This window comes from Somniosus microcephalus, unplaced genomic scaffold, assembly GCF_052327205.1.
Source record: "Somniosus microcephalus isolate GS21.2 unplaced genomic scaffold, FLI_Smic_1.0 unresolved_chr2, whole genome shotgun sequence".
NCBI lineage: Eukaryota > Metazoa > Chordata > Chondrichthyes > Squaliformes > Somniosidae > Somniosus > Somniosus microcephalus.
Window position 1 is genome coordinate 56,688,978 of NW_028225180.1, and position 27,625 is coordinate 56,716,602.

General features: G+C 46.3%; 3 pseudogenes; all 3 read right to left on the bottom strand.

Moving 5' to 3' along the window:
• Positions 1-15,054, bottom strand: part of LOC147092679 (uncharacterized) — a 38,707-nt pseudogene extending 23,653 nt beyond the window's left edge.
• Positions 15,055-17,997: 2,943 nt separating this feature from the next.
• On the bottom strand, positions 17,998-25,381 carry LOC147092680 (uncharacterized; annotated as a pseudogene).
• A 762-nt stretch (positions 25,382-26,143) lies between these two features.
• Positions 26,144-26,929, bottom strand: LOC147092681 (GPI-linked NAD(P)(+)--arginine ADP-ribosyltransferase 1-like; annotated as a pseudogene).
• Between the last annotated feature and the right edge of the window lie 696 nt (positions 26,930-27,625).

The window sequence follows — 27,625 nt, forward strand, 5'->3', positions numbered from 1 at the left end:
TCCCCATTTCCCAGCCCCTACGCTTGCTTAAAAATCTGTTCCATGTCCTGCTTTTTTCCAATTCTGACAAAAGGACAACGGCCTGAAATGTTAACTCTTTTTCTGTCTTTACAGATGCTGCCTGGCCTGCTGAGTATTTCCAGCATTTTCTGTTTTTATTTCAGTACTTTTGAGGTGCAGTCACAGTTGTAGTGCAATACATGTGGTAGCCAATTTGGGCACATCATACTCCCACAATGTAATATTCAACAGAGAATCTGTTTCAATGTTGTTATTCGTGGATAATTATTGGTGAGGTCGCCGGGGACATTTCCACTGCTCGACTTCTCAATAGTACCATGGGGTTTTTTACGTCCACCCAAGAGTTCAGAGAAGGCATCGATTTAACGTCTCGTCGGGATGTCTCCGGCAACCTAGATTGTTTATTCAAATCACCTTCTCATGACTACTTTGATGGGCAGTAACTGGCAACATCATTGAATGAAGTTTAAAAATGTCAACGGTTATGAATAGATTAGATAGGTGGTTGAACCCACGACATCTTCCACATGGGGCAGCAGGCGCATGGGAAAGCCACCTCCTCCAAGTTCCCCCAAGTCACACACGATCCTGACTTAGAAGTATATCGCCGATCCATCATCATCGCTGGGTTAAAATCCTGGAACCTCCTCCCTAACAGCACTGTGGGAGTAACTTCAACACACGGATGGCAGCGGTTCAATAAGGCACCTCAGCACCACATTCTCAAGGGTAATTAGTGATGGGAAATAAATGCTGGCCTTGCCAGCGACGCCCACATTCAATAAACAAATACAACAAGTAAAGTGGGATAAAGTGATATGGGTACCCGGTGGGCACATGTAATTAGGAGCTATTTATCAACTTTATGGAATGGTTGGGCCTATTGCATGTTGTAACTTCTATGCAATTCTGACTTAGGAGATCCAGTTTTTTGGGGGGCACTTGTTGCTCACTTTCAATTAGCAATTTGGTTCCCTCAAACATTCTTTGAACTTGAGCTATCACAGCTATCAAGGGGAACACAGGGAACACGAATAAGGACACTTAGGAGAGAGTAAGCACGAGGAACAAGTGAAACCAAAATAATAGAAAAAAATAATTGCAGAGAAAAGGACAGAGAAAAAAATATAGAAAGCAAGAAAATAGAACTCAGGAAACTAAGGTCATTTAAATTTAAGACTGACTGTTTGAATAATGTTAGAGTAGGTTTGCCACCACTAATGTAAGCCTAGAGTCACCACCAACAATGTTAGAGTAGGGTCACCTCAAGTCATGTTAGAGTAGGGTCACCACCAATAATGTTAGCGTAGGGTCACCACAATTAATGTTAGAGTAGAGTCAACAATAATAATGTTAGAGTAGATTCACCACCAGTAATGTTAGTGTGGGATCACCAATACAAATGTTAGAGAAGAGTCACCACCAGCAATGTTAGAGTAGGGTCACCAACAATAATGTTACAGGAGAGTCACCACCAATAATGTTAGAGTAGGGTCACTACCAGATATGTTAGAGTACAGTCACCACCAATAATGTTAGTACAGGTTAACCAAAATTAATGTTAGGATAGAGTCAGCACCAGCAATGTTGAGTAGGGTCACCAGCAGAAATGTTAGTGTAGAGTCACCACCAATAATGTTAGAGTAGATTCACCACCAGCAATGTTAGTGTAGGGTCACCAACAGTAAGGTTACAGTAGAGTCACCACCAATAATGTTAGAGTAGAGTCACCACCAGTAATGTTAGAGTAGAGTATCCACCATTAACGTTAGAGTAGGGTCACCATCAGTAATGTTAGAATAGAGTCATCACCAGTAATGTTAGAATAGAGTCACCACCATTAATGTTAGAGTAGGGTCACCACCATTATTGTTAGAGTAGAGTCACCACCAGTAATTTTAGAGTAGACTCACCACCAGTGATGTTAGATTCGGGTCACCACCATTAATGTTAGAGTAGAGTCACCACCAGTAATGTTTGAGTAGGTTCACCACCAGTAATGTTAGAGTAGAGACACCACCAGTAATGTTAGAGTAGAGTCACCACCAGTAATGTTAGCGTAGAGATACCACCAGTAATGTTCGGGTTGGGTCACCAACAGTAATGTTATAGTAGGATCACCAACAGTAATGTTATAGTAGGATCACTACCAGTAATGTTATGGTAGAGTCACCATCAGCAATGTTAGAGCAGAGTATCCACCATTAATCTTAGATTATAGACTGCAGCAGTAATGTTAGAGTAGGGTCACTACAAATAATGTTAGAGTAGGGTCACCACCAGTAATGTTAGAGTAAAGTCACCGTCAGCAACGTTAGAGTAGAGTATCCACCATTAATCTTCGATTAATGTTAGAGTAGGGTCACTACAAATAATGTTAGATTAGCGTCACCACCAGTAATGTTAGAGTAGAGTCACCACCAGTAATGTTAGAGTAGGTACACCACCAGCAATACTGCAGTAGGGTCACCACGAGTAATGTTAGGGTATCGTCACCTCCATTCATGTTAGAGAAGAGTCACCACCAGCAATCTTAGAGTAGGATCACCACCAGTACGGTTAGAGTAGGATCACCACCAGCAATCTTAGAGTAGGATCACCAACAGTACGGTTAGAGTAGGATCACCACCAGTTATGTTGGAATACAGTCACCACCAATAATGTTAGTGTAGGTTCACCACAATTAATGTTAGAGTAGAGTCACCACCAGTAATTTTGAGTAGGGTCAGCACCAGGAATATAAGTGAAGGGTCACCAACAGTAATGTTAGTGTAGTGTATGTACCTTTAAGAGAGAACTACTTTTACAACTCCTGTATACAGTAGTACCGGCAGTGACCACACCTGTATATAAGCCTTGAGCATGCCTCTGTACTGTCAGTCTTGAGACTACCTTACTCCAGTAAACACCTGTTGATTGTTAAGTTACAACCTCCGTGTAGTTATTGGAAAACATCATACTTTAAGAATCACGGATTCAACAGTGGCGACGAGGTCGATTCGAATCAACCTGCAACTCTGCATTTCACGTCAAGGATCCGCTCCGGGAGGGTGGTGGAAGCATGTTGAGGCCAGAAGCACGAGCGTCGACCACGAGCAACCGCCCAGTCATCTGGCAGAGAGTGAACGTCGCAGGGGAGGCTGTTGAGAGCCGGGCTTGGTTCCCCAGCCACGATGATCCAGCAACAGACTGGCAACAGGTACAGCACAGACCCTTCCTGGACAGCGGCGGCAGGAGCCGACCGATGGCAGAGAAAAAGCCGAGCAGCGTCGACGGGATAAGAGAGAGGGTGAAGCGCACAGGGCACAGCCGGGTGTTGAAAACCGAGCAGCATCAAGGAAAAACAAAACAGAGAGAGAGAGGGTAAAGCAGCAGCCGGGTTCAGGACCGAGCGATGGCAACGGGAAAGGCACACAGGAGAATGCGAAGAGCACAGCCAGGGCTCAAGGGCTGAACCACGTCCGCAGGGAGAAGAAGGGAGAGCACGGGAGACGCCATTGAGCCGCGGAGAAGAAGGGAGAGCATGGGAGATTCCATTTTAGAAGCCGCAGCGGAGAAGAAGCGCGAGCGCGGGAAGAAAGGAAAGCACGGGAGATGCCATTTTAGACAGTTAAATCAAACTCAGGGATGCCGAAGAGTGGCAGTATCATTGCGTTCGGCAATGAAGTCGAAGATTGGGCGACATATGTGGAACGCATTGAGGTGTACTGCAGGGCGAATGAAGTGGCAGATGCTAAGAAAGCACTGGTTTTGTTAAATTCCATGGATGCAAAAACTAATGGCTTACTGCAAAACCTAATAACCACAGAGAAGCCAGTGGATAAGAATTTCGAAAACATAGTGGAAATCCTACAGGACCACTTAAACCCCACACCGCTGCTGATAGCAGAAAGATTTAAGTTCCACAAAAGGAACCAGCATAAAGACGAAAGTAATGCTGAGTACTTAACGGAACTGCGCAAGCTATCGAAACACTGCCAGTTTGGAGTGGGACTAGCAGCTACGTTAAGGGACAAGTTTGTGTGTGGGCTTCAAAGTGAAGGAACCCAGAAACGGCTTCTATCAGAAAAGGATCTTACGCTGGACAAGGCTTTCAGCATGGCAGTATCACACGAAGCAGCCGCACGGGGTGCTGCAGAGATACAATGGAGACCACAAGAATATGGCACCAATGAAATGTCATATGGAGCAGGGAAGTGTTATCGCTGCAGCAGAACAACACACGACCAGAAGGATTGTTGGTTCAAGGGCCAAGTGTGCAGACAGTGTGGAAAAGCAGGACACATAGCAAGAGTCTGCAGGTCAGGGAAGAAAACCAGCAGCAAGAAATCTCCACAGGAGAAGTACAAAAAGGTACATAAGGTGATGGACAGTAGTTCAGACGAACAGAAAAGTGATACAGACTCCGGAAGCAAGGAGCTGGGTTGTCTGAAACTACATAAGGTAATCAAAATGGAGGATCACCAGACTATCTGGGTCACACTCAAGATAGACGGAGTCCAAGTGAAAATGGAATTGGACACTGGATCAGCCCTAACAGTCATAAACCAAAGGGACTACAAGCGGCTATTTTCACATATACCCTTGAAAGCTACAGAGATTGTCTTGAAGACGTACACGGGGCAAAAAGTCGACCCCAAAGGAAAAATAAGGGTGAAAGTGTTATACAAAGGCCAGGAAATACCTAAAATGGACCTATATGTATTGCCACATGGAGGACCACCACTGTTAGGACGTGAATGGATCCGGAAGATACAATTAGATTGGCATTCCATACAGGCACTGAAGGTTGAGGCCAAAAAGGATGACGACGTCACACCTGGCCGACTGTCAAAAAATGCTAACTGACGCACAAGAAGTGTTCCAGGAGGGACTCAGAACACTAAAAGGCATAACAGCAACGATTAAAATAGAGGAAAAGGCAAGCCCAAAGTTTTTTAAGGCCAGACCGGTGCCTTATGCGATCCGACCAGCCGACGAAGCAGAGCTGGAAGGGTTGGAACATTCAGGAGTACTGTCGAAAGTAGACTGGAGCGAGTGGGCTACACCCATCGTTCCTGTAATGAAGAGGTAGTTGAGTAATACGCCTGTGGAACCAAAGAAAGTCCGCATCTGTGGGGATTTTAAGGTGACAGTGAACCCAGTCCTTCACACGTAACAATATCCGCTTCCACAGATTGAGGATATTTTCGCCTCGCTATCTGGAGATAATCGCTTCACCAAAATTAATCTGGCCCAGGCATACTTGCAAATGGAGGTAGAAGAAGCCTCGAAACAATACCTCACGATCAACACTCATAAAGGTCTCTACCAATACAACCGGCTGGTGTTTGGGGTAGCATCTGCTCTGGCTATTTGGCAAAGGGCAATGGATCAAGTCCTGCAAGGGATTCCAGGGACCCAGGCCTAGAAATTCAGTGCCCTTAGCACCGATTTTGCGGCGCTAGAGGGCCTAGCGCTGCAATTGGTGCCGGTTCCTAAATTGCCTGGGGCCCTTCCGCGGCGGTAGACCGGTAGCGCTGCGCCGGCACCGATGACGTCATCGGTGTGAGCAGCGTCCCGGTTGCCGTGGTAACCCGGCCCCAAGTAAAAATTCAGTTGCGACCGCCTCGCCAGTGGCAGCCGCAACTAAGACTCCGGCAAACGAGTGTTGCCGGAGTCTGCGCCAGCGCTTTAAGGAGGCGCGGTGGCCGGCCGCTTTCCCGCCAGCCGCCTGCCCGCAGCTCCCTCCCCGGACTTCTCTCTCTCCCCCCCCGCTCCCCCCCGGAACAGATGCAAGCCCGGCACTTGTCTGAGGTGCCGGGATCATTTTTGAAGAGATTTGCGTGGGCCGCGGCCGGTTGCAGGCAGCTCCTCCTTAACAGAAGGAGGAGGCCTGCACTTCCCGAGCCTGCCGCACCGCAGCGGGCGCCGCAGCGCCGGAATAGCGCCGCAATGCGGCGCGTTGCGCCAGTTTTCAGGCGCTAAAACCCTTCAGTAGCGCCGGCAGCCGTTTGGGCGCGGCGCTACTGAATTTTTGGCACGCGCAAAGGGACTTAGCGCCGGCGCTAACTTCCGGTGCTAAAGCCCTGGCGCAGCGCAAACTCAATTTCTAGGCCCCAGTGTTATTTGGACGACATCCTGGTCACGGGCGAAACTAATAGTGATCACCTCGCCAACCTGGAGAAGGTGCTCACTAGGTTAAAGGAATATGGGCTATGAGCTAATCGCCACAAGTGCGAGTTTTTCCAGAAGCAGATCTCGTATTGTGGCCACGTTATTGATGAAGAGCCATTACATAAGTCCCCTGAAAAGATTGAGGCAGTAGTCAAGGCTCCAGCATCGGAAAATGTGTCACAACTGAGGTCGTTCCTCGGGCTGGTGAACTACTACCATAAGTTCTTACCAAATTTGTCTACAGTATTACACCCACTGAACACCCTACTGCAAACGGGGGTACCATGGAAGTGGAATGATAAATGTAAACGAGCTTTCCAGAAGTGCAAAGAATTGATCACATCAAAAGAGGTGTTGGCCCATTTCAACCCAGCACTACCAATTCGGTTGGCATGTGATGCATCACCCTATGGTATTGGAGCGGTGCTGTTGCACAAATTCCCAGACGGGTTGGGGAGGCAAGTAACCGTTGCGTCTCGGTCACTAACCTCAGCCGAGCGTAACTACACCCAGATTGACAGGGATGCCCTCAGCCTAGTATGGGGAGTAAATTAATTCAACCACTATCTGCATGGGCAGAAGTTCACCTTGCTGACTGACCACCAACCACTTGTCTCCATCTTTAATCCAAAGAAGGGCGCTCTGGTGATGACTGCACAACGGTTACAAAGATTGTCCCGTTTTCTAGGGGTGAACCAATATGAAATAAAATATAAAGGCACGAAACAGCATGGAAATGCTGATGGGCTATCACGCCTGCCACTGCCTACTGTGGAGGAAGCACCAGCAGTGGACTCGATCGAGATATTTTATTCGTCAATAATTGAACGATTGCCAGTAACTAACGCGGATATAGAGAAGGAGACCCGCAATGATCCAACACTGTCTCGGGTATATGATTTGATGGTGAGGGGATGGCCAACACATGGCGACTCACTGTTGCCAGCATTCTCATCCAGAAGAGAACAGCTCTCAGTATGCCAGGGGACAGTGATGTGTGGATCCTGAGTGGTAATTCCACCCAAGTTAAGGGAAAGAGTGCTCAATGAGCTTCATGAAGGTCATCTGGGAGGGGTGAAAATGATAAGCCTTGCTAGGGCTTATGTGTGGTGGCCGGGGATTGATCAACAAATCGAGGACCTAACCAAGAGCTGCTCAGGATGCCAGAAGGTCCAAAATGCACCACCACATGCCCCTCTACACCCATGGGAGTGGCCCTCCTCTCCATGGCAAAGGGTGCATATTGATTTTGCTGGTCCATTCATGGACTCAATGGTCTTAATAGCAGTGGATGTGCACTCGAAATGGCCTGAGGTGATAAAAATATCCTCAACCACTACAGAGAAAATGATTGCAGTCCTACGGACCATATTTGCCAGGAACGGCCTGCCAGAGCAGATTTGCTCTGATAATGGACCACAGTTTGTGCCCGAAGAGTTTCGGAAATTTATGAGAAGGAATGGGGTAAGGCATTACACATCCGCCCCGTATCATCCAGCCACAAATGGATTGGCTGAGAGGTTCGTACAAACCTTTAAAAAGGCGATAAAGGCCATGTGCAATGATGAAATTCCACTACAGCATAAGGTGGACAATTTCTTGTTAGCCTACAGAAATGCGACACATGCAGTTACCAATCAGACCCCGGCCATGATGTTCTTTAACCGAATGTTGAGATCTCGTCTGGATTTGCTCAGACCAACTGCGCGAAGAAATGTTGAGGATAAACAACTCCAGCACATCAATGAGAAGCCAACAAGGAGCTTCAATGTAGGACAACCAGTCTTGGCCCGTGACTACCGAACAGAGAAATGGCAACCCGGAACGATATGCAAACGGCAGGGGCCATTAATGTACACAGTGGATGTCAGGGAGAACATTGTGAGATGCCACGTCGACCAGATCTTAGCGTCACAGGAACGAGTCAACCCCATGTCTCGCGTACCTGGGGATGAAACCGACATACCGGTAGCATCTACCTCAGAAACAGTAGCAGTGGAAACTGATGAACTAACCGACGAATTGCCTCCGCACCAAGAACAAGAACCTCAGGAAAGGCGCTATCCAGAAAGGATCAGGAAGCTGCCCCAAAAACTAAATCTATAAATGGACTATTTCTGTTTAATGTGCATGTTAAAGTGTTAATTGTTATATGAACATTATGGGTACTGCTAGTGTAAAAGGGGAGGAATTGTAGTGTATGTACCTTTAAGAGAGAACTACTTTTACAGCTCCTGTATACTGTAGTATCGGCAGTGACCACACCTGAATATAAGCCTTGAGCATGCCTCTGCACTGTCAGTCTTGAGACTACCCTACTCCAGTAAACAGCTGTTGATTGTTAAGTTACAGCCTCCGTGTAGTTATTGGAAAACATCATACTTTAAGAATCACGGATTCAACAGTTAGAGAAAAGTCAACACCAGTATTGTTAGCGAAGGTTCACCACCAGTAATACTGGTGTAGGGTCACCTCGATAAATGTTACAGTAGGGTCACCAGCAATAATGTTACATTAGAGTCACCACCAGTAATGTTATAGTAGATTCATCACCAGTAATGTTAGAGTGGATACACCACAAGATATTGGAGAGTAGGGTCACCACCAGGAATGTTAGAGAAGCATCCCCACCAGTAATGTTAGAGTAGAGTCACAACCAGTAAGGTTAGAATAGAGTCTCCACCAGCAATTCTTGAGTAGGTTCACCACCAGTAATGCTTGAGTAGGTTCACCACCAGTAAAGTTAGAGTAGAGACACCACCAATAATATTAGCGTAGAGTCACCACTAGTAATGTTCGGGTTGGGTCACCAACAGTAATGTTAGAGTAGGATCACCGCCAGTAATGTTAGAGTAGGGTCACTGACAGCAATGTTAGAGCAGAGTATCCACCATTAATCTTAGATTACAGTCTGCAGCAGTAATGTTAGAGTAGGGGCACTACAAATAATGTTAGAGTAGTGTCACCAACAGTAATGTTAGAGTAGGTACACCACCAGCAATACTGGAGTAGAGGCACCACGAGTAATGTTAGGGTTGGGTCACATCCATTCATGTTATAGTAGGGTCACCACCAGTACTGTTAGAGTAGAGTCACCACCAGTAATACTGGAGTAGAGGCACCACGAGTAATGTTAGTGTAGGGTCACCCCCATTAAATTTAGAGTAGGATCACAACCAGTAATGTTAGAGTATGGTCATCAACAGTGATGTTAGCGTATGGTCACCACCATTAATGTTAGGTTAGGGTCACTACCAGTAATGTTGGAGTAGGATCACCAACAGCAATGTTATCGTAGAGGCACCACCAGTAATGTTCCAGCAGGTTCACCACCAGCAATACTGGAGCCGAGTCACCATGAGTAATGTTAGTGTAGGGACACCTCCATTCGTGTTAGAGTAGGGTCACCACCAGCAATACTGGAGTTGAGGCACCACGAGTAATGTTAGTGTAGGGTCACCACCATTAACTTAAGAGTAGGTTCACAACCAGTAATGTTAGAGGAGTGTCACCAAGATAATGTTACAGTAGAGTCACACCATTAATGTCAAAGTAGGGTCACCATCATTTATACTGGAGTAGAGTCACCACGAGTAAAGATAGCATAGATTCACCTCCATTCTTGTTAGAGTAGCATCAACAGCAGTAATGTTAGAGAAGGGTTACAACAGTAATGTTAGAGTAGTGTCACCACCAGTAATGTTAGAGTGGAGTCACCACCAGTAATACTAGAGTAGAGTCACCACCAGTAATGTTAGATTAGAGTCACCACCAGTAATGTTAGATTAGAGTCACCACCAGTAATGTTAAATTAGAGTCCCTACCAGTAATGGTAGTGTAGAGTAACCACCAGCAATGTTAGAGCTGGTAAACCAGTAGAAATTGTAGAGTAGAATCACCACCAGTAATGTTAGAGTAGTGTCACCACCAATAATGTTAGAGTAGGGTCAGCACTAGTAATGTTAGAGTATGGTCACCACCAGTAATGTTAGAGTAGGGTCACCAACAGTACTGTTAAAGTAGGGTCACCACCAGTAATAATGGAGTGGATTCAGCTCGAGTAATGTTAAAGTAGGGTCACCTCCATTCATGTTAGTGTAGGGTCACCACCAGTAATGTTAGAGTAGTGTCAGCTCCATTATTGTTAGTGTGGAGACACCACCAGTAATGTTAGAGTAGGGTCACCACCATTAATGTTAGATTAGAGTCACCGCCAATAATGTTATAGTATATTTACCACCAGTAATGATAGAGCAGATACACCACCAGCAATTGTAGAGTAGGCTCATCACCAGTAACGTTAGGGAAGAGCCACCACCAGTAATGTTAGAGTAGGGTCACCATCAGTAACGTTAGAGTAGAGTCACCAGCAGTAAAGTTATAGTCGGGTCACCACCTGCAATGTTACAGTAGGGTCACCAACAGTAATGTTAGAATAGGGTCACCACCAGTAATGTTAGAGTAGGTACACCACCAGCAATACTGGAGTAGGGTCACCACGAGTAATGTTAGGGTAGCGTCACCTCCATTCATGTTAGAGTAGGGTCACCACCAGTACTGTTAGAGTAGGCTCACCAGCAGCAATACTGGAGTAGAGGCACCATGAATAATATTAGTATAGGGTCACCCCCATTAATTTTAGAGTAGGGTCAGAACCAGTAATGTTAGAGTATGGTCACGGAGCGCAATGCTAGATTAGTTCCATTACCAGTAATGTTAGAGTAAGATCACTAACAATAATATTAGAGTAGAGACGCCATCAGCAATGTTAGAGTAGGGTCACTACCAGTAAAATTACAGTAGGTTCCTCACCAGCAATACTGGAGTAGAGTCACCACGAGTAATGTTAGGGCAGGTTCACATGCAGCAATGTTAGTGTAGGGTCAGCACCAGTAATGTTAGAGTAGAGACACCTCAGCAATGTTAGAGTAGGGTCACCAGCAATAAAGTTAGAGTAGAGTCACCACCAATAATGTTAGAGTAGGGTCACCACCATTAATGTTAGAGTAGGGTCACCACCAGTTATGTTAGAATACAGTCACCACCAATAATGTTAGTGTAGGTTCACCACAATTAATGTTAGAGTAGAGTCACCACCAGTAATTTTGAGTAGGGTCAGCACCAGGAATATAAGTGAAGGGTCACCAACAGTAATGTTAGAGAAAAGTCAACACCAGTATTGTTAGCGTAGGTTCAGCACAAGTAATACTGGAGTAGAGTCACCTCGAGTAATGTTACAGTAGGGTCACCAGCAATAATGTTACATTAGAGTCACCACCAATAATGTTATAGTAGATTCATCACCAGTAATGTTAGTGTGGATACACCACAAGATATTGTAGAGTAGGGTCACCACCAGTAATGTTAGAGAAGCGTCCTCACCATTAATGTTAGAATAGAGTCACAACCAGTAAGGTTAGAATAGAGTCACCACCATTAATTCTTGAATAGGTTCACCACCAGTAATGCTTGAGTAGGTTCACCACCAGTAAAGTTAGAGTAGAGACACCACCAGTCATATTAGCGTAGAGTCACCACCAGTAATGTTCGGGTTGGGTCACCAACAGTAATGTTAGAGTAGGATCACCGCCAATAATGTTAGAGTAGGGTCACTGACAGCAATGTTAGAGCAGAGTATCCACCATTAATCTTAGATTACAGTCTGCAGCAGTAATGTTAGAGTAGGGGCACCACAAATAATGTTAGAGTAGGGTCACCAACAGTAATGTAAGAGTAGTCACCACTAGCAATACTGGAGTAGAGGCACCACGAGTAATGTTAGGGTTGGGTCACATCCATTCATGTTAGAGTAGGGTCACCACCAGTAATACTGGAGTAGAGGCACCAGGAGTGATGTTAGTGTAGGGTCACCCCCATTTATTTTAGAGTAGGATCACAACCAGTAGTGTTGGAGTAGGATCACCAACAGCATTATTAGTGTAGAGACCCCACCAGTAATGTTCCAGTAGGTTCACCACCAGCAATACTGGAGCCGAGTCACCACGAGTAATGTTTGTGTAGGGACACCTCCATTCGTGTTAGAGTAGGGTCACCACCAGCAATACTGGAGCTGAGGCACCACGAGTAATGTTAGTGTAGGGTCACCACCATTAATTTAAGAGTAGGGCCACAACCAGTAATGTTAGAGGAGTGTCACCAAGATAATGTTACAGTAGAGTCACACCATTAATGTCAAAGTAGGGTCACCATCATTTATACTGGAGTAGAGTCACCACGAGTAAAGTTAGCGTAGATTCACCTCCATTCTTGTTAGAGTAGCATCAACACCAGTAATGTTAGAGTGGAGTCACCACCAGTAATGCTAGAGTAGAGTCACCACCAGTAATGTTAGATTAGAGTCACCACCAGTAATGTTAAATTATTGTCCCCACCAGTAATGGTAGTGTAGAGTAACCACCAGCAATGTTAGAGCTGGTAAACCAGCAGAAATTGTAGAGTAGAATCACCACCAGTAATGTTAGAGTAGGGTCAGCACTAGTCATGTTAGAGTATGGTCACCACCGGTTATGTTAGTGTAGGGTCACCAACAGTACTGTTAAAGTAGGGTCACCACCAGTAATAATGGAGTAGAGTCAGCTCGAGTAATGTTAAAGTAGGGTCACCTCCATTCATGTTAGTGTAGGGTCACCACCAGTAATGTTAGAGTAGGGTCACCACCAGTAATGTTAGATTAGAGTCACCGCTAATAATGTTATAGTATTTTTACCACCAGTAATGATAGAGCAGATATACCACCAGCAATTGTAGAGTAGGCTCATCACCAGTAATGTTAGGGAAGAGCCACCACCAGTAATGTTAGAGTAGGGTCACCATCAGTAATGATAGAGTAGAGTCACCAGCAGTAAAATAATAGTAGGGTCACCGCCTGCAATGTTACAGTAGGGTCACCAACAGTAATGTTAGAGTAGCGTCACCACCAGTAATACTGGAGTAGAGTCACCTCGAGTAATGTTAAAGTAAGGTCACCTCCATTCATGTTAGAGTAGGGTCACCACCAGTAATGTTAGATTAGAATCACCACCGATAATGTTATAGTAGATGTACTACCAGTAATGTTATAGCAGGTACTCCATCAGAAATTGTAGAGTAGGTTAATCACCAGTAATGTTAGAGAAGTGTCACCACCAGTGTCAGATTCGAATTTGGAGAAAACCCAGACGCCAACGGAATTGAGGACAAGTTCAGAGTTTATTAAAACAGCTAAGAGATACTTGTGCACAAGGGAGAGCCACACAGCTTCCTTAGGGTAGTGGTGCACTCTCGAGGGACAAATAGCGGATCATTCAAGTTATACAATTCTATAAGCAATGCCCACCTACTACAGAATGGGGGCGTACACGTACAAACAGTGTCACAACAGTTAATCTTTATTGGTTTATGTGGTTAGTCACTCAACTGTCGGGCCCACTCCTTGAATTAGTGTACCCTCTGACCATGCCAGTCACCGATATTATTTGTTTCATCCTACTCCACACATGCCTGCTGTTATCACTTCCCCGTTGTCGGCATAGTTTACAGTTTGAGAAAACATGTTTTATCCTTATCTGTCGAACAAGCAGGATGGCTACAAGGCCGCAGTGATTCATGTATCCTGTGACTGGTACAACGTTGGTTGTTAATTGTACCCTCATCTCCTGGGAGGACAGGCCGTGTTTAGACAATGGCTCGACTGAGGCTGTGAACACACACATTCCAAAGTTTGATTAGTGAAGTGGCGTCTTGCAGTCTGCAAATGTGCTTCACTCAGCTAAACCTACACTGGGTAAATAGCGGGTTAACATATTCAAGTATCCCAGAATTCATTGAAAACAAGCTGCACCTTTCAGTCACACCTTCCAACCCCCGGAAAGGACCCTTGAGGCGGGGTTGGAGAGTGTGCTCTCTAAGCTATTATATTGTGATAAGCTGGTGGGTTTATAGTATGTCAGAAACGCATATAGGTTTTCCCAGATCAAATAGCACGAATGTTGAAGGTTTTCCTGTAACCACCAGCCCCTCAAATTGTTCGATACTTCCACCCCCCCCCCCAGGCCTTTGGCTATTCTAGGTAGGCCACACATTTGTTGCATATGGTCTGGTGTGAATCCTGTCTGGGTGGCCACCCGTCGAGGCACCAGATATGCATCAGATGAGTAAAATTAACATTTAGGCATTCCCCGATTCATTATACGATTGCTTCATTATTCACACACTTGATTTTCCAACAATATGTTAAAACCATCATCTGAAATGCTTGGAGTAGGAGCAGTACAAGAATTAACAGTTTTAACCACTTGTTTTAAAATTTGTTTCACCCGAGTCCATTTACATTTCCTGCATGTCATACATAACAAGGTCAGGACAATTACTAACTGCACCACGACTAATACATGTGAAATCAGTCGGATCTATGGATGGATCTGTATATTTAGTCCCCGTCCCAAATGCCATCCACCCATATGGTCACCTTCATCGCGTCGATGTCTTTCTTCAAATCCGTGTTCCGTTGTTGCAGAATACAGTACACCTTTTGTTTGAGAGCTGTATCTCCTTCCACAACTGCCTCAGCTGTTCGGGCAGTGGGGGTATAGGATACCCAAAGGTGTTGATGTAGTTCTATAATCCATACTTGATGTCTTCAGACACTGAACAAGAGGTAATATTAAACTGGTGTATGTCCACCAACTCCTCGTGTTCAATCCGTACCAGAACTGCTGGTGTGAAGCAGAACTCTGGACTGGGGATGTCGCAAGTTAGATTGGCATACGCAAACATCTCCAAGTTGGTCGTTACACAGTATTCACCTTTGCCGGCGTATGCCACCTGGGTGGGCTTTGAGGCTGCATCCAATGCCTCCATGGTGCAGTTAATCTCCATGCCCGTGTTATTGAAACCACATTGGGCTTGCGGGCTTTGGCTGATTGCATGTGGGCACATGATTATAGCTTGGTACCATCCGGTTTCATTTCACCATCACTGCGTTAGGCAACATATTGTGGTAAGATATATGTATGCCATTTTATAGTATACCAATATTTTGTACCTGATATACCTCCCGACCTTGTGTCTCTGGTGTCGTCACCGCGATGACCAAAACTAAACCCAGGAACCCTCTCCCCCTGTCTGGTTTGCATTCGACCTGCGTGGGGTATACCTGTACCATGGCTCAGAATTCACAAACTGTCATATTGAGGCTACTTAAGAGATGTTCGGGCGCACCCGCCCCAGAATGACCTCGAGTCAGTGTCTCTTTTAACTGTTGGTTGGTAATCCACAGGGGTACCTCCACCGCCTGCATCTGTTCCAAGTTTTCTCAGGTTTGCTCCACTATCCAATTCCCATATGTGCTGCAAACGTCGTTTGCTGCTGCCTGCTGTGAGGCATGGTATTCCTCTTTAATTAACTTATTTATAGTCTGCTCATGTGTTTCTAATACAGTAGCTATATCCTGGAGGTATACGGTTAATATCTGGTCCTCATTTAATGCTTGGCCTGCATTCTTGTTCTGCTCTTTTAAGATGGCTTTAATGCGGGGACACAGATCCCAGACCTTCTGATCTATGGTAGCCAGATCAACGATGTTAACAACCGATGTGCCGGTGTTAAAGGCCGTCACTGCATCATAAACTAAAGACCTCTTATGTTGCCATACCCACTGGCTTTCCTGTCTGTATCTGCCCCTGCTACGATCTGCACCTTGTTGCAATACCTGTGTTAGAAGGCGCTGGTATAACTGTTGGGCTTGTGGTGAAGACCAAGCAGGCAGGGCGGTGTTGGCCAGGTTCAGCACCACTAACACTAATCCATGACGCATGTTATCATACAATATATCCCCAGAACGGGTGAACACCAGCCCACTAGCAGGTCCCTTTGTCATGGTGGGGCAGGTCAGTGGCTCACGTGCCAGGGAAGATGGTGTCATGGAAACCATTAGTGGCGGGGGTGTGGAGGGGACCCCAGTAGCAGTCAATCACAAGTGGTAGCCCGGGCTCCTTGTATTGTTCTGTAATCCCAAAAGTTTGACATCTCTCTAGGGTAGGCGTACATAAGGGGTCCCAACGCCCCGCATTATTCTGGCAGCATATCCTGTCCTTCCTTCCTGTGATTTTACTGGTACAGACCCCCTTGTGTGTTTTGTGTGGACCAGTAGTTATCTCACAGAAAAAGGGGGCTCCTGGCCGGTCGACACAGAACCCCAGTGCCATGGTGAGTGTTGATTGTTCTTTGAACAGTAACCCTATAATTCCCATGGTAAGCCACCCCATCATTATCCTATACCACCGCCAGGCATAAGGAGTGCAGTTCCTTTAGCAGTCTCGGCACTAGCTTGTGGTAACTAGCATGCTCCCTCTCTCTCTCCCTCTGACCCTCTGTCTGTCTCCCACCCCCTTTCGGTCTGTCCTGCTATTAGCCATGTGCACAGGGCTCAGAGCGGGGTTAAGGGTACTTCATACGTGACATTGAGGCGGAGGTGTTGGCCTTGTGCCAGTGGCTCAATGTAACTTATCTGACTTAACGTAATTCAGTGAGTGTTAGGAGCCATCGGATGGGAATGGGTGAAGACAGGTTGCACTGTCCTCCTTCGGAGGTAGGAGGGCTTATAAAAGGGGGTGGATATCCCCTCGGGAAAAGCCTCCAGTCCCGAAACCAGCGGTTCCCAAAGAGCAGCTGTGTGTCAGAACTGGTCTATCTCCCCTGCGTGGGGTAGGGTAAATAAAAGATTCTTAGTTCTGTTGGGATGTACAAGAAGGGGTCCGGTAGTCCTACCACAAAAGTGAGATAATCAGAACTCTAGTTAAGGAGTGAGTTCCGAAGAAGTTAGAGCCGTATAATAGTGATAGTTTGCAGGATCTCTGGTTAAGTCAAGAAACTGGACCATCGAAAGGTCGACATCCCCCGTAGTGGTGGCAGTACTGAGGTTGGGCCCGCACATCTGTAAGAAAGATACAGGTAAAATAGCACCTCGCAGAATCGACTTATTCCTTCGAAATCCGATCCTGATCAAATATAGGGACAGAAATTCTGCAATTAGTTTACAAGATAACTTCCATATAACAAAAGAAAGAAGGTAATCCATTGTGACTCTGCTTAGAGCCCAAGGGGTTAATTTATCAAATCATAATTTTCCTTCTGTCACTGTGGATTAATATTATCATAAAATTAAGAAACTTATATTTAATAACGTCCAATATCTTTAAATTTCATACTAAAGTTGTTGCTTGGTGAACTTAAACAGCTGTCAGTGGAAAGGGTTAACTCATTTGCAGGTTTATAGAAGGTGGGGCGAAACAATATCAGGTGCGTGCAATTGCATCACTTCATGTAAATTTTAAATAAAACTTTCCCAACAGAACAAAACTTTCACACTTTAACTAAAGACGAACAGAACAGATAATACAATGCAAAATAGCATATGCTTGTGGAAAGCAGTGAATTACGTCAAATTACTTATTGTTGTTTCTCCAGACATCTTTCCAAAATATAGGGGAGCAAAGACAGGTTAATACACGTAATTATTTTCTTTAGATCATATGGTCCCCAAGAGATGGGGAAATCTCTTCCCCAGGCACCATCACCGGCTTAGTCTGGCTCCAGTGTCTCCATCTTACATCTAACTTTTCCTGTAGGCAAACGGAGATTCCTGTACTTAGGAGGACCTGGAAGGGGCCATCCCACCGTGGCTCAAAGGTACCTCGAACTGGTCGCTGAACCATCACCCATTGTCCTACCCGAGGGGGCGCTTCCCAAATTCTCCTTTGTCTTTAGGCATCATGTGCCTTCTGTAGGTGTTGAACCCGAAAGTGGTTGGACTGATTGGCCTCACTGATCAGGCGTAGATATGTCAGGAGAGTTGTCTGGAATTGGAAAGTGTCCCCCGTACCCTGATGGGGTGCGTCTTGGGGTAACACCATAGCTCGTCCTGTCATTAGTTCAAACGGGGTTAAGCCAGTGCCTTTGGTCGGCGTGGTTCGTACGCCCCAGAGGATGGCGGGGAGGACTACATGCCACGCCTTTCCAGTCTGTAAAATGGCCTTAGTCACGGACTGTTTTAAAGTACAGTTCATCCATTACACCATTCCTGAGGATTGTGGATGGTAAAGGATGTGGAACGGTTATCGAATCCCCAGGAGGGCTAAAGGCTGTTTCATGGCTTTGCCGGTGAAGTGGGTTCCCTGGTCAGAATCTATCTGGTAAGGCACCCCCCCATCGGGGAATGAGTTCCATTGCTAGGATTTTCACCGCTGCTTCAGCTGTATTCCTCCAAGTGGGGAAGGCCTCGACCCAATGGGTAAAAAGGCCGATGACTACAAAGACATGGATATACCCGCCGCTGGGGGGCAGCGGTCCTGTGAAATCCATTTGTAAGTGCATCTAGGGTTCCCTGGGCCACCGGGCATGCCCCATACCTACTCGTATGTGACCCCCGATTCCCGTTTGGCGGCAAGGTACACATAGGCACCCATACTCGTTGATCTCTCTGGCCATGCTGGGCCACCAGCTGTCAGCTATAATGGAATATAACTTATACCCTCCCAAATGCACGGGCTCATGGTAAGATTGTATCAGGGCACGTCGAATCGATGTAGGAACCACGTACTGTGTCTCGTGATGCCAAAACCCACTGGGGTCTTTGTACACTCCCTTACGCACCCAAAACTGTATATTCTCAGGGGACTCGGAAAGGTATGTATTTAGGAGCATATCATTTGGTAAATCGTCGGTCAGGGAAGCCCCTTCAGTTCGTACTACTTCCTCCGGACTAAGGGCCATCACAGGGAGAGCCAACGTGGCCCATTGAGCGGCCAAATCAGCGGCTCGGTTACCCTGGATTTCTGGGGTCTCCCCCGCCTAGTGGGCAAGAATCTTGACTACCGCCCCCAACGTGGGGCCGTCCGCTGCCCGAAGGAGTTTGGTGATCAGGGCAGCATGTTTAATAGTGTTGCCTAAAGTAGTCAATTATCCCCGTCGCTGCCACAGGCAGGAGTAATCGTGGACGACAGTTGGCATATTCGCTGTCTCTATAGAGATTTGCGGTTGTTCCTTCTGTCAATTGAAGGGCTCTAGTGAAGGTGGTGACCTCCGCCAGCTGTGCTCCTTCCATCCCCAGGGCCCCTTGGGCGAGGGTCTGTCCTGACGGACCCACTACTGCCCATCAGGTGAACCGTCGTCCCTCGTGGTAATAACTTGGCCCATCCACGTACATCTCTAGGCAGGCCTTGGCTATTGGTTCGGTTAGGAGGGGTCCCTGAATATCGAGATGTGAGATAGTGGTGCAGTCATGGGTGGTCCATTTGTCAATTAGCAAGGATGTTGGGTTCGCTCGAGGGTCCGTTACCACCTTGATCCAAACCCCCCTACCTAACAAACAAGCCTCCCATCTCGCACGTCTCTGGTTGGAAATAGTTTTCAGGCTACATGCAAGAAGTTTCACGATGCTGTGGCGGGTATGAAGGATTACCTTCCCGGGACCTACCATGGACTCTGTTGCTTCTACTGCCCACGGGGCCTGTCCCATCATGGAGGACGGTACCGGGCACGAGTAGTATCCTACCGGTCATAATCGATCGCTCCGGGATTGTCCCTCTACCACACTATTTGCCCGATTGCCCACCCAATTCCACAGGTGGAATGGTTTAATGGAGTCCTGGAGACCCAGGGCAGGTGCATTGGCCAAAGTGATTTTGACCATCTCAAAGGCTTCGACTGCCTCTGATGCCCAATTCAGTCTTGCCTCTCCCGGGGCCCTCCCTTTAGGAGGTCATTTAGAGGGCTTGCCCATTCGGTGAAGTTGGCTACGTAGGTAGGGCAATAGTTAAAAAATCCCATCACCCTTCACAGGCCAGAGACACTGACGGGCCGCAGCATCTGTGATGTAAGCTGCAGGTGGACCAAGTGATATACAAGGTCGACGCTTAGCTATAGTACAGATGGCAGACTTTGATCGGAGGTTCAAAACAGTCTTTATTCACAGGCCTGGGGAGAACCTTCTGAGACCCTTCTCAGATCCGACTCCACCGAAAGTTTAGTGAGTTACATTCATATACATAAGCTTATCAGCTGCCCTAGGGGCGGGTACAAATCTGTCAATCATAGTCTCTAGTATTCCATTATATCCATTGCTTCTACCACGTGACATTTTATGCTTCTCCCCATATCCCGCAGTTAATCATGTTTTTTGCTTGTTTGACTTATTCCAACTTCTCTATCACCGTGGCTTTCTTCTTATCTACTCTTGTAGCCTGGAGCCACAGTCGTCCATTGTCTCTGCCAGATGGTCTGGCTCAGTAACATGTTTTCATTAGATAACAGTTCTTGTTCAATCGGCCTACTGGTCCGAACCATCTCTGCAAAGCACAGATTCTGACTTTGTAACCTGCTCCTGTTACTTCTGCAAAGCAAGCATATTGGTAATTAGTTCCACCAGACTTTGATGTAAGCATTTTGTCTTTTAGACAACCATGTTGTAGCTTCAGAAACAAGCGAAGGCCGCCTTGTTACTCAATTTATATGCATGTTATCTTGTATACGTGCTGCCTTGCCTGGCTGAACAGGCATCTTCCCCAATCTTCCCTCAAGCCTCTCAATCAATTAATCATGTTTTTAGAGCTTAGCTGGATAAATATAATAAATACAGATCTATATACCATTTAACTCAGGGTATGAATTAATTCGTTACCTCCACCCTGAACATTGGTGCTACATTATACATATTCTAACATAAACTAAAGTATGATATTCATTTGTTTACTGCAATCTGCAAGAGGGCATGAACCCTTTTGGGGGTCAGGGTCCTACCCTTTGGCGAGATGATCTGACCAAGGTAGGTAACCCGAGGAAGACCAATTTGAGCTTTGATCGGATTCAGTTTGAACCCTCCTAAAACTAAAGTCTCCAGGACACACGTCAGGGCGTCCAGATGAGCTGAGGGTGAGGGACTACCAATGAGGATGTCATCTACATATTGACGACTGGCAGAATCTTGCATTTGGGTATCTGCTAATGCCGGCTCGAGAGCCTTTTTCAGGCTCTCGTGAAAAATAGTAGGGGAATTGTGAAATCCCTGAGGCAACTGTGTCCAAGTATACTGGGTGGACCGGACAGTGAAAGCAAATCACTCTTGGGACCCGGGATCCAAAGGACATGTCCAAAACCATTTTGGATGTCCAGTGCCGTGAACATGGACAGGGCTGGGTGGAGGCCATTTAAAATAGTGGTGGGATTTGCCACTAAGCCAGGGAGCTTGGGAGTGACCCGAATCAGAGCCGTATAATCAATGGTCATTCTCCAGGATCCATCTGGTTTCTGCACTGGCCATACCGGGGAGTTGATACGGGAGTGGGTCTTTGTCACTATACCGGTTTCTAAAAAGTCCACGACTATGGACTCAATGGCCCGTTGAGCTTCTGATTGGAGGGGGTATTGTCAGTGGGCCTCGTGGTAGGGACCGTGGACCTTAACTGGGTCCATCTCCGCTCTACCACAGTCTAATTTGTGGGTGGCCCATGCAAGAGGGTAAGCCTCGCAAACTCTCCCCCATGGTCCTTCCTCTGCCCTTGCGCGCTTAACCGGGAGGAGGGCTTGTACTCTGCATTCTCGGGCTTTGTATTCCTGGAAGGGGAATCTCTCCCCTTGGGACCACCCTACTTCCAATAGATGATCCTTTAGGATCAAATTTACCTCTATCTGATGGAGGATGTCCATACCTAAATGCAGGCCCTCACTGTTGGGGCCTACCCAGAGGGTGACCCACCAGGTATGAACTCCTGGCAACAGTTGCAGTGGAAGTGGAACAGTCCGATGGAGGACCACCTTTCTCCACTAACCCCAGTTATCTGAATGCTTTGATATAAGGTGGGATATTCTGTGTTGGTTATCGAAACTGAGGCCCCCGTGTCTAAAAGGGCACAGTACTGCTGGCCTCCTAACTGTACATTTAGGCACGGGCGTGTGGACCCCGGCTCCCCACCATGGAGACCGGCTCGTCCTAGTGGCTGCCGAGGAGGGCTCCAAGCTCCTCCATCTCTTGGTTTGAAAAGCCTCCCTTGGGTTGTCCCAGAGGGCCTTAAGCGGGTCGGGTCCTGTCGGCAACAGTCAGCCTGTTGATGCCCGGGCCGCCCGCAATCAGTACACTTAAATCTCGTCCGGGTGCAATTCTTTGCCAGCGGTGCGTTACAATTGTAACAGAGTTGAGCCTCTTGTATGACTGCTCTGTTTTAATGTCTGGGGCCACTTTGGTGGACCAGGGCAGAGAAGTTGAGGTGGACCTTGATGGGTGGCATAAAGGTCCACCTGGTGGAGCCCAAAATGTCGACCAGCCCACTCCCGGATTCCGGCTTCCATGTGCTGGGGGCTGGCCCCATTTCGGAGGGTGGTTTGCTAGGGCTTTTCCAGTCCCCGGAGTAGATTATCTATTAACCGTGGGTCGTTGTGATTAGCAGGAATATCATTCGTCTGGCACCGAAGTTCATCCTGCTCGATTAATCAATCAATGTACACATTGGGGTTTTCTCCGGGACTCTGGCTCGGGATGGTGAGCCCCGTCCAGGTAGCGGGGCCATTGCCCAGTCCAGTCTGAACCCAAGATCTCAAACCATCGAATTGGATCTTATACTCTGCCACCATGGCTGGGGCATTTAGGATATGGTGTCCCTATGCCCCATAAACCATAGAGGGACATTTCACCTCGATAATATCTTTTATGTCTTGTATGAACAAATTAAAGTGCTGAGCAGCACTCTGTATTTTTGCTCATACTTCGATGTTAGGATTGTGTCTTCTGAGGTCGGGAATGAGAAAAATGATGCTGGATCTCTCCTGGGGTGGAAAAGACTGTTCTTCGCCCATCGTACCCCATGCACCTATCTCTAGGTTTTGAGCTGCAACCGCCTGGTTAACTCGGACGGGGGCCACGGGAATGGATTTTTTGTCCCCAGACTGAAGCGATGCTGGGGGGTAGATAGGAGCGTTTTTGGGGGGGGCACGTGGGTTGGGTGGTCTCAAATCGTTGAACCTCTACAGTCCCCATTGGGGGCCCGGGATATAAGGTCGACGTTTCACAGAATCACAGAATCACAGAATCCCCACAGTGCAGATAGAGGCCATTTCGGCCCATCGAGCCTACACCGACACATATCCCACCCTATCCCCGTAACCCCACGTATTTAATCCCCTAACACTAAGGGTCAATTTATCATAGCCAAATCAACCTAACCCGCACATCTTCGGACTGTGGGAGGAAACCGAAGCACCCGGAGGAAACCCACGCAGGCACAGGGAGAATGTGCAAACTCCACACAGACAGTCGCCCGAGGCCAGATTTGACCCCAGCTTTTTAAGTTGTCTAGATTCTCAGTCCCTGGTGGCTTGAGGTGCAGGAGACTGCTGACTTGGACTTTAGCCTCCTGCATGGGTCTCAAGAATTCTTGTAACGGGGCCGGTTTCCCCCCCCCCTTGTCCACGATTATGGGTCCCATCTGATCCATCCAACTAGCACACAAAACCGCCCCGTATTTGGCTTGTTTGGCATCCTTTTGTTCCGCCCACCACTTTATTTGATCGACTACTGGGCTTGTTTCTTTCCACCCCTTTTTAATCATCTCACTTTGAAATTTCAAATTAGCCTCTCGGACTCATTGAATGACAGTGAGGTGGCCATAACCGGAACTTCCTCGTCACCCATGGGACCTGTATTAATTGTTACGTATATTCTTATACTCTATTTTATACATTATCGGCACAAACATCTCACAATATACTCTAAATCAGAAATATACACTTATGTCTAATCAATTCAGTCAGTCCGTTGTCTCCGTGAGGAATAATTTACTATATGGGTAATTTAATACTGGCTGGCCCATCCAAGGTTTTTAGCCCCCCCCCCTGGTGCATGAGCGAGTCTGTGTTCCTCCTAAAAGCCATACTCTGGCTTCTTCCCTTAGGACACAACACGGTTCTCACCTCAGCCATCAATTCCAGTGACTTTTAACTCCTATGGTCCTTACTTGCAATATCCCACTTCTGAAGACAACTGTTAGATTCGAATTTGCAGAAACCCCAGACAGAGACAGAATTGAGGAAAAGTTCAAAATGTATTAAAACAACCAAGATAAACTTGTGCACAAGGGAGAGTCACCCGGCTTCCTCAAGCACAAGATGCACTCACAAAGAAGAAGCAGTTGTTCATTCAAGTTATACATTTCTATAATCAACGCCCACCTACTACAGAATGGGGCATATATGTACAAACAGTACCACAACAGTTACTCTTTATTGGCTTATGTGGTTAGTCACTCAACTGTCGGGCCCACCCCTTGAACTCAGGTACCCTCCGACCATACCAGTTACAGATGTTAGTGTTTCATCCTACTCCCCACATTCCTGCTGTTATCTCTTCCCCGTTGTAGGCATAGTTTATTGTTTGAGAAAACATGTTGTATCCTTATCTGTCGAACAAGCATGGTGACTACAAGGCCACAGTGTTTCGTGTAGTCTGCGACTAGTACAATGTTGGTTGTTAATTTGTACCCTCATCTACTGGGAGGATCAGCCGTGTTTAGACAAAGGTTCTACTGAAGCTGTGATCACACACATTCTCAAGTTTAATTAGTGAAGTGGCGTCTTGCAGTCTGCAAATGTGCTTGTTTCCTTGCATTTTGTGCTTCCCTTATCACTTCTATTTGTCTTCGATCCTTGACATTTGACCCTGCTTGCCTTTCTGCTATCTGTTCCCAGCTGCATGTTGTCAGTCTCTGTTCGAAGAATTAATTAAAACCTATCTTTGTATCTAACAGCTATTTCTTACAATTCCTTCTTTGAGAGGGTCAACATAGTCAAGTATTCCAGAATTCATTGGGAACAAGCTGGATCTTTCACTATCTTTACACTTGTGCACAGATCTTTTTCAAATGAAGAATTTGAATACGCGGGCATCAGGTCCAGTTGAACACATACAGGCGTAATTAATATTTTTTTGAACTGATAATGAAAAGGAAATATAATTAGTGAACACATTTTGGCCAGCCTTTACAACCATGTTGGAGAAGCTACAGCCCAGGAATACTATGGAGTGTAGCGTTCTCTCTACATTCCTCGGGCACTCTGTCTCCACTTGTACCCTGAAATTAAACGCCTTTAGTTCAGGTAGAACACCAGCTAGATACTGCTGGAGCTCCTTTAACACAATGATGATCACAGGCTGTCTCATGTTTTATTCCATGAATCAACGTAGGCCAGAACAGCACAGGTTATATACAGTGCAGAAGGTCCTCTATATTAACCTGACAGTAAAACTGCGAGCCACACTTTAAACCCATGTACTGAAATTAAGAGGGATTCTACAGAACTTCACCGAATCTATTGTGGAGTGTGCATTGTGTTAATCTACTCGCTCAGCTATTCTATAAAGTGAGAGGCTGGGCCATTCCATGAAGGATGGTTCTGGAGAGACTCCGCACGGTCTAATATAACTGGTGTTTTCCCAGAGAGATAAACTTTTCACCAGCAACCTCGTGATAAGCATTTGGTAAATAGCTCAGCCTTCTCTCTCCACGTGACCAGTGCTGAAAATCCAACCTTGTGGAGCTCTGCGAAGACAAGATTGAACCGTGATTTAATGCTTTACATTTCTCCTTACGCGTCAATCGTCATAAAAGTTTTATTCCGTTTAGTTTAAGGGTATCAACCATCAAGGTTGGGTTTCAACGTGGAAGTAGGAAGCGGTCTTTTGAGAACAGTTTTACCGAAGCTTCAGAAATTGCAATTAAATATCAGAAACGTGGGCCAAGTCCTCACTCAGAGGACACAACCGAACAAGATGCATTGATTCCGAACTATGGATCTAGATTTATTTAATTGCAATCGATCCTATTTGGGACTGAGGTGACTGTTATTCATCAAAAAACCTCTTTAACCATGACTATGGAAGATTTGGGCATGTTGCAACGAACTGCAGGAATTTGCTAACATTTTACACCGAGATGGAAACTAGTGCCGCTAGAATCCACACTACACCTATTGCTGAAATTATAGCCCCACCGCTCCGTACAACCACCAGCTTCCCATCTATCCCTTTTTCTACCTTGACCTTGGTTCCCTCCTGCCTCTCCCCTGTGAGCAAAATCTGAGTGCCCCGCTCCCAGGAAGTTGTCTTTCCGACTCGAAACACCACGTAAGGTGGAATCAGGATTTCCTGCTCGTTTTTGAAACAGGAGTAATTGTAGATCGGGACACCTTAGCGTGTGGTTATATAAAACAAGGTGTTAGTCTTTGTAGTCTGGTCAGTAAATCTCTTGGCAATGTTTACATCAAGAGACGAAGAAGTAAAGCTTCCAAACCACACCTCTGCTCCCTCCTTAGCCTTGAAAAATATTTCACTCCCTCTGTAAACGGTTTGTGTGGCACTGCCTGAATCGCCTTTTAGTTTATCGATGGCAACGGATAGAAGATAATGAAAACTTTTAAATTTGAAACTCTGCACGTAGATTGCGTCCGTAGCACCGTACATTGGAACAGCCTCATTGAAGACATGATAGAAGGGGCTATCATACAGGAAATCTGCAGTATAGGTATAGACCGCTAACATGTGCTGCCTACTCAGCCCACTCGGTACCTCGCATGTCATTTCATTGTCTGCATTGTCTCAGGCTTCTTTAAATTCTTTGCTATAATTTTTCTCTTCGCTGATGTAGATTGTGGCTATGTTATCAGCTTCTGGACTCCGGGTGAAGATGTAAGCTGAAGAGTTTTTCGCCATGTTCTTTGGATGGCATTTTTCTCGTTGTTTCCGCTGATGCTGACAGAAAAAACGTCCTGGTCTGTAAAACAAAGCACGAATCTGACCAATTTACAGAAAATCGTTACTGAGAAGTTAGGTGACTAATCAAAGTGCAACGCACCATCAAGGTGGGAAAGAGAAAGGGAGGATCCGAGAGAAAACAAGGAACGGTGGATAACTGACACCAAGCTTGTGTCTAACAAGCCATTGTGATAAGGGGAGACTGTGGAGGAAATCCTCCATATGGAATAGGAAGGAATGAAATGAGTTTTGACTCCAGCCTGTGCATGTGAAGCCCCATTAGTAGTGCGGGATCTGGGAAAACTTAACCTAAGATGTGAACCAGGACAATGCCAAGTCACGGGGCCGGATTTAACGATGAGGTTGATAGCGTTCCCCGTTATTCACATCGGACACCAACTTCTGGGGACAACACATGTGTAGTTAAACTCAGAGATCCGGAACTTGCTGCACATGATGCGACGTTCCTCCAAAAGCTTCCCGAGAATGGCACTCGCCATTCAAGGCCCCCCATTCAAATACACTGAACAGCTGAAGTTGCTGTGCTTACCTCACAGACACGGACTAAACCCACCAGAAATAGTTAGCGCTTGTCCATTCCAGTGTAACTACCCCTTTAGGTGTGGTAAGTCTTAATTACTGGCAAACAACATC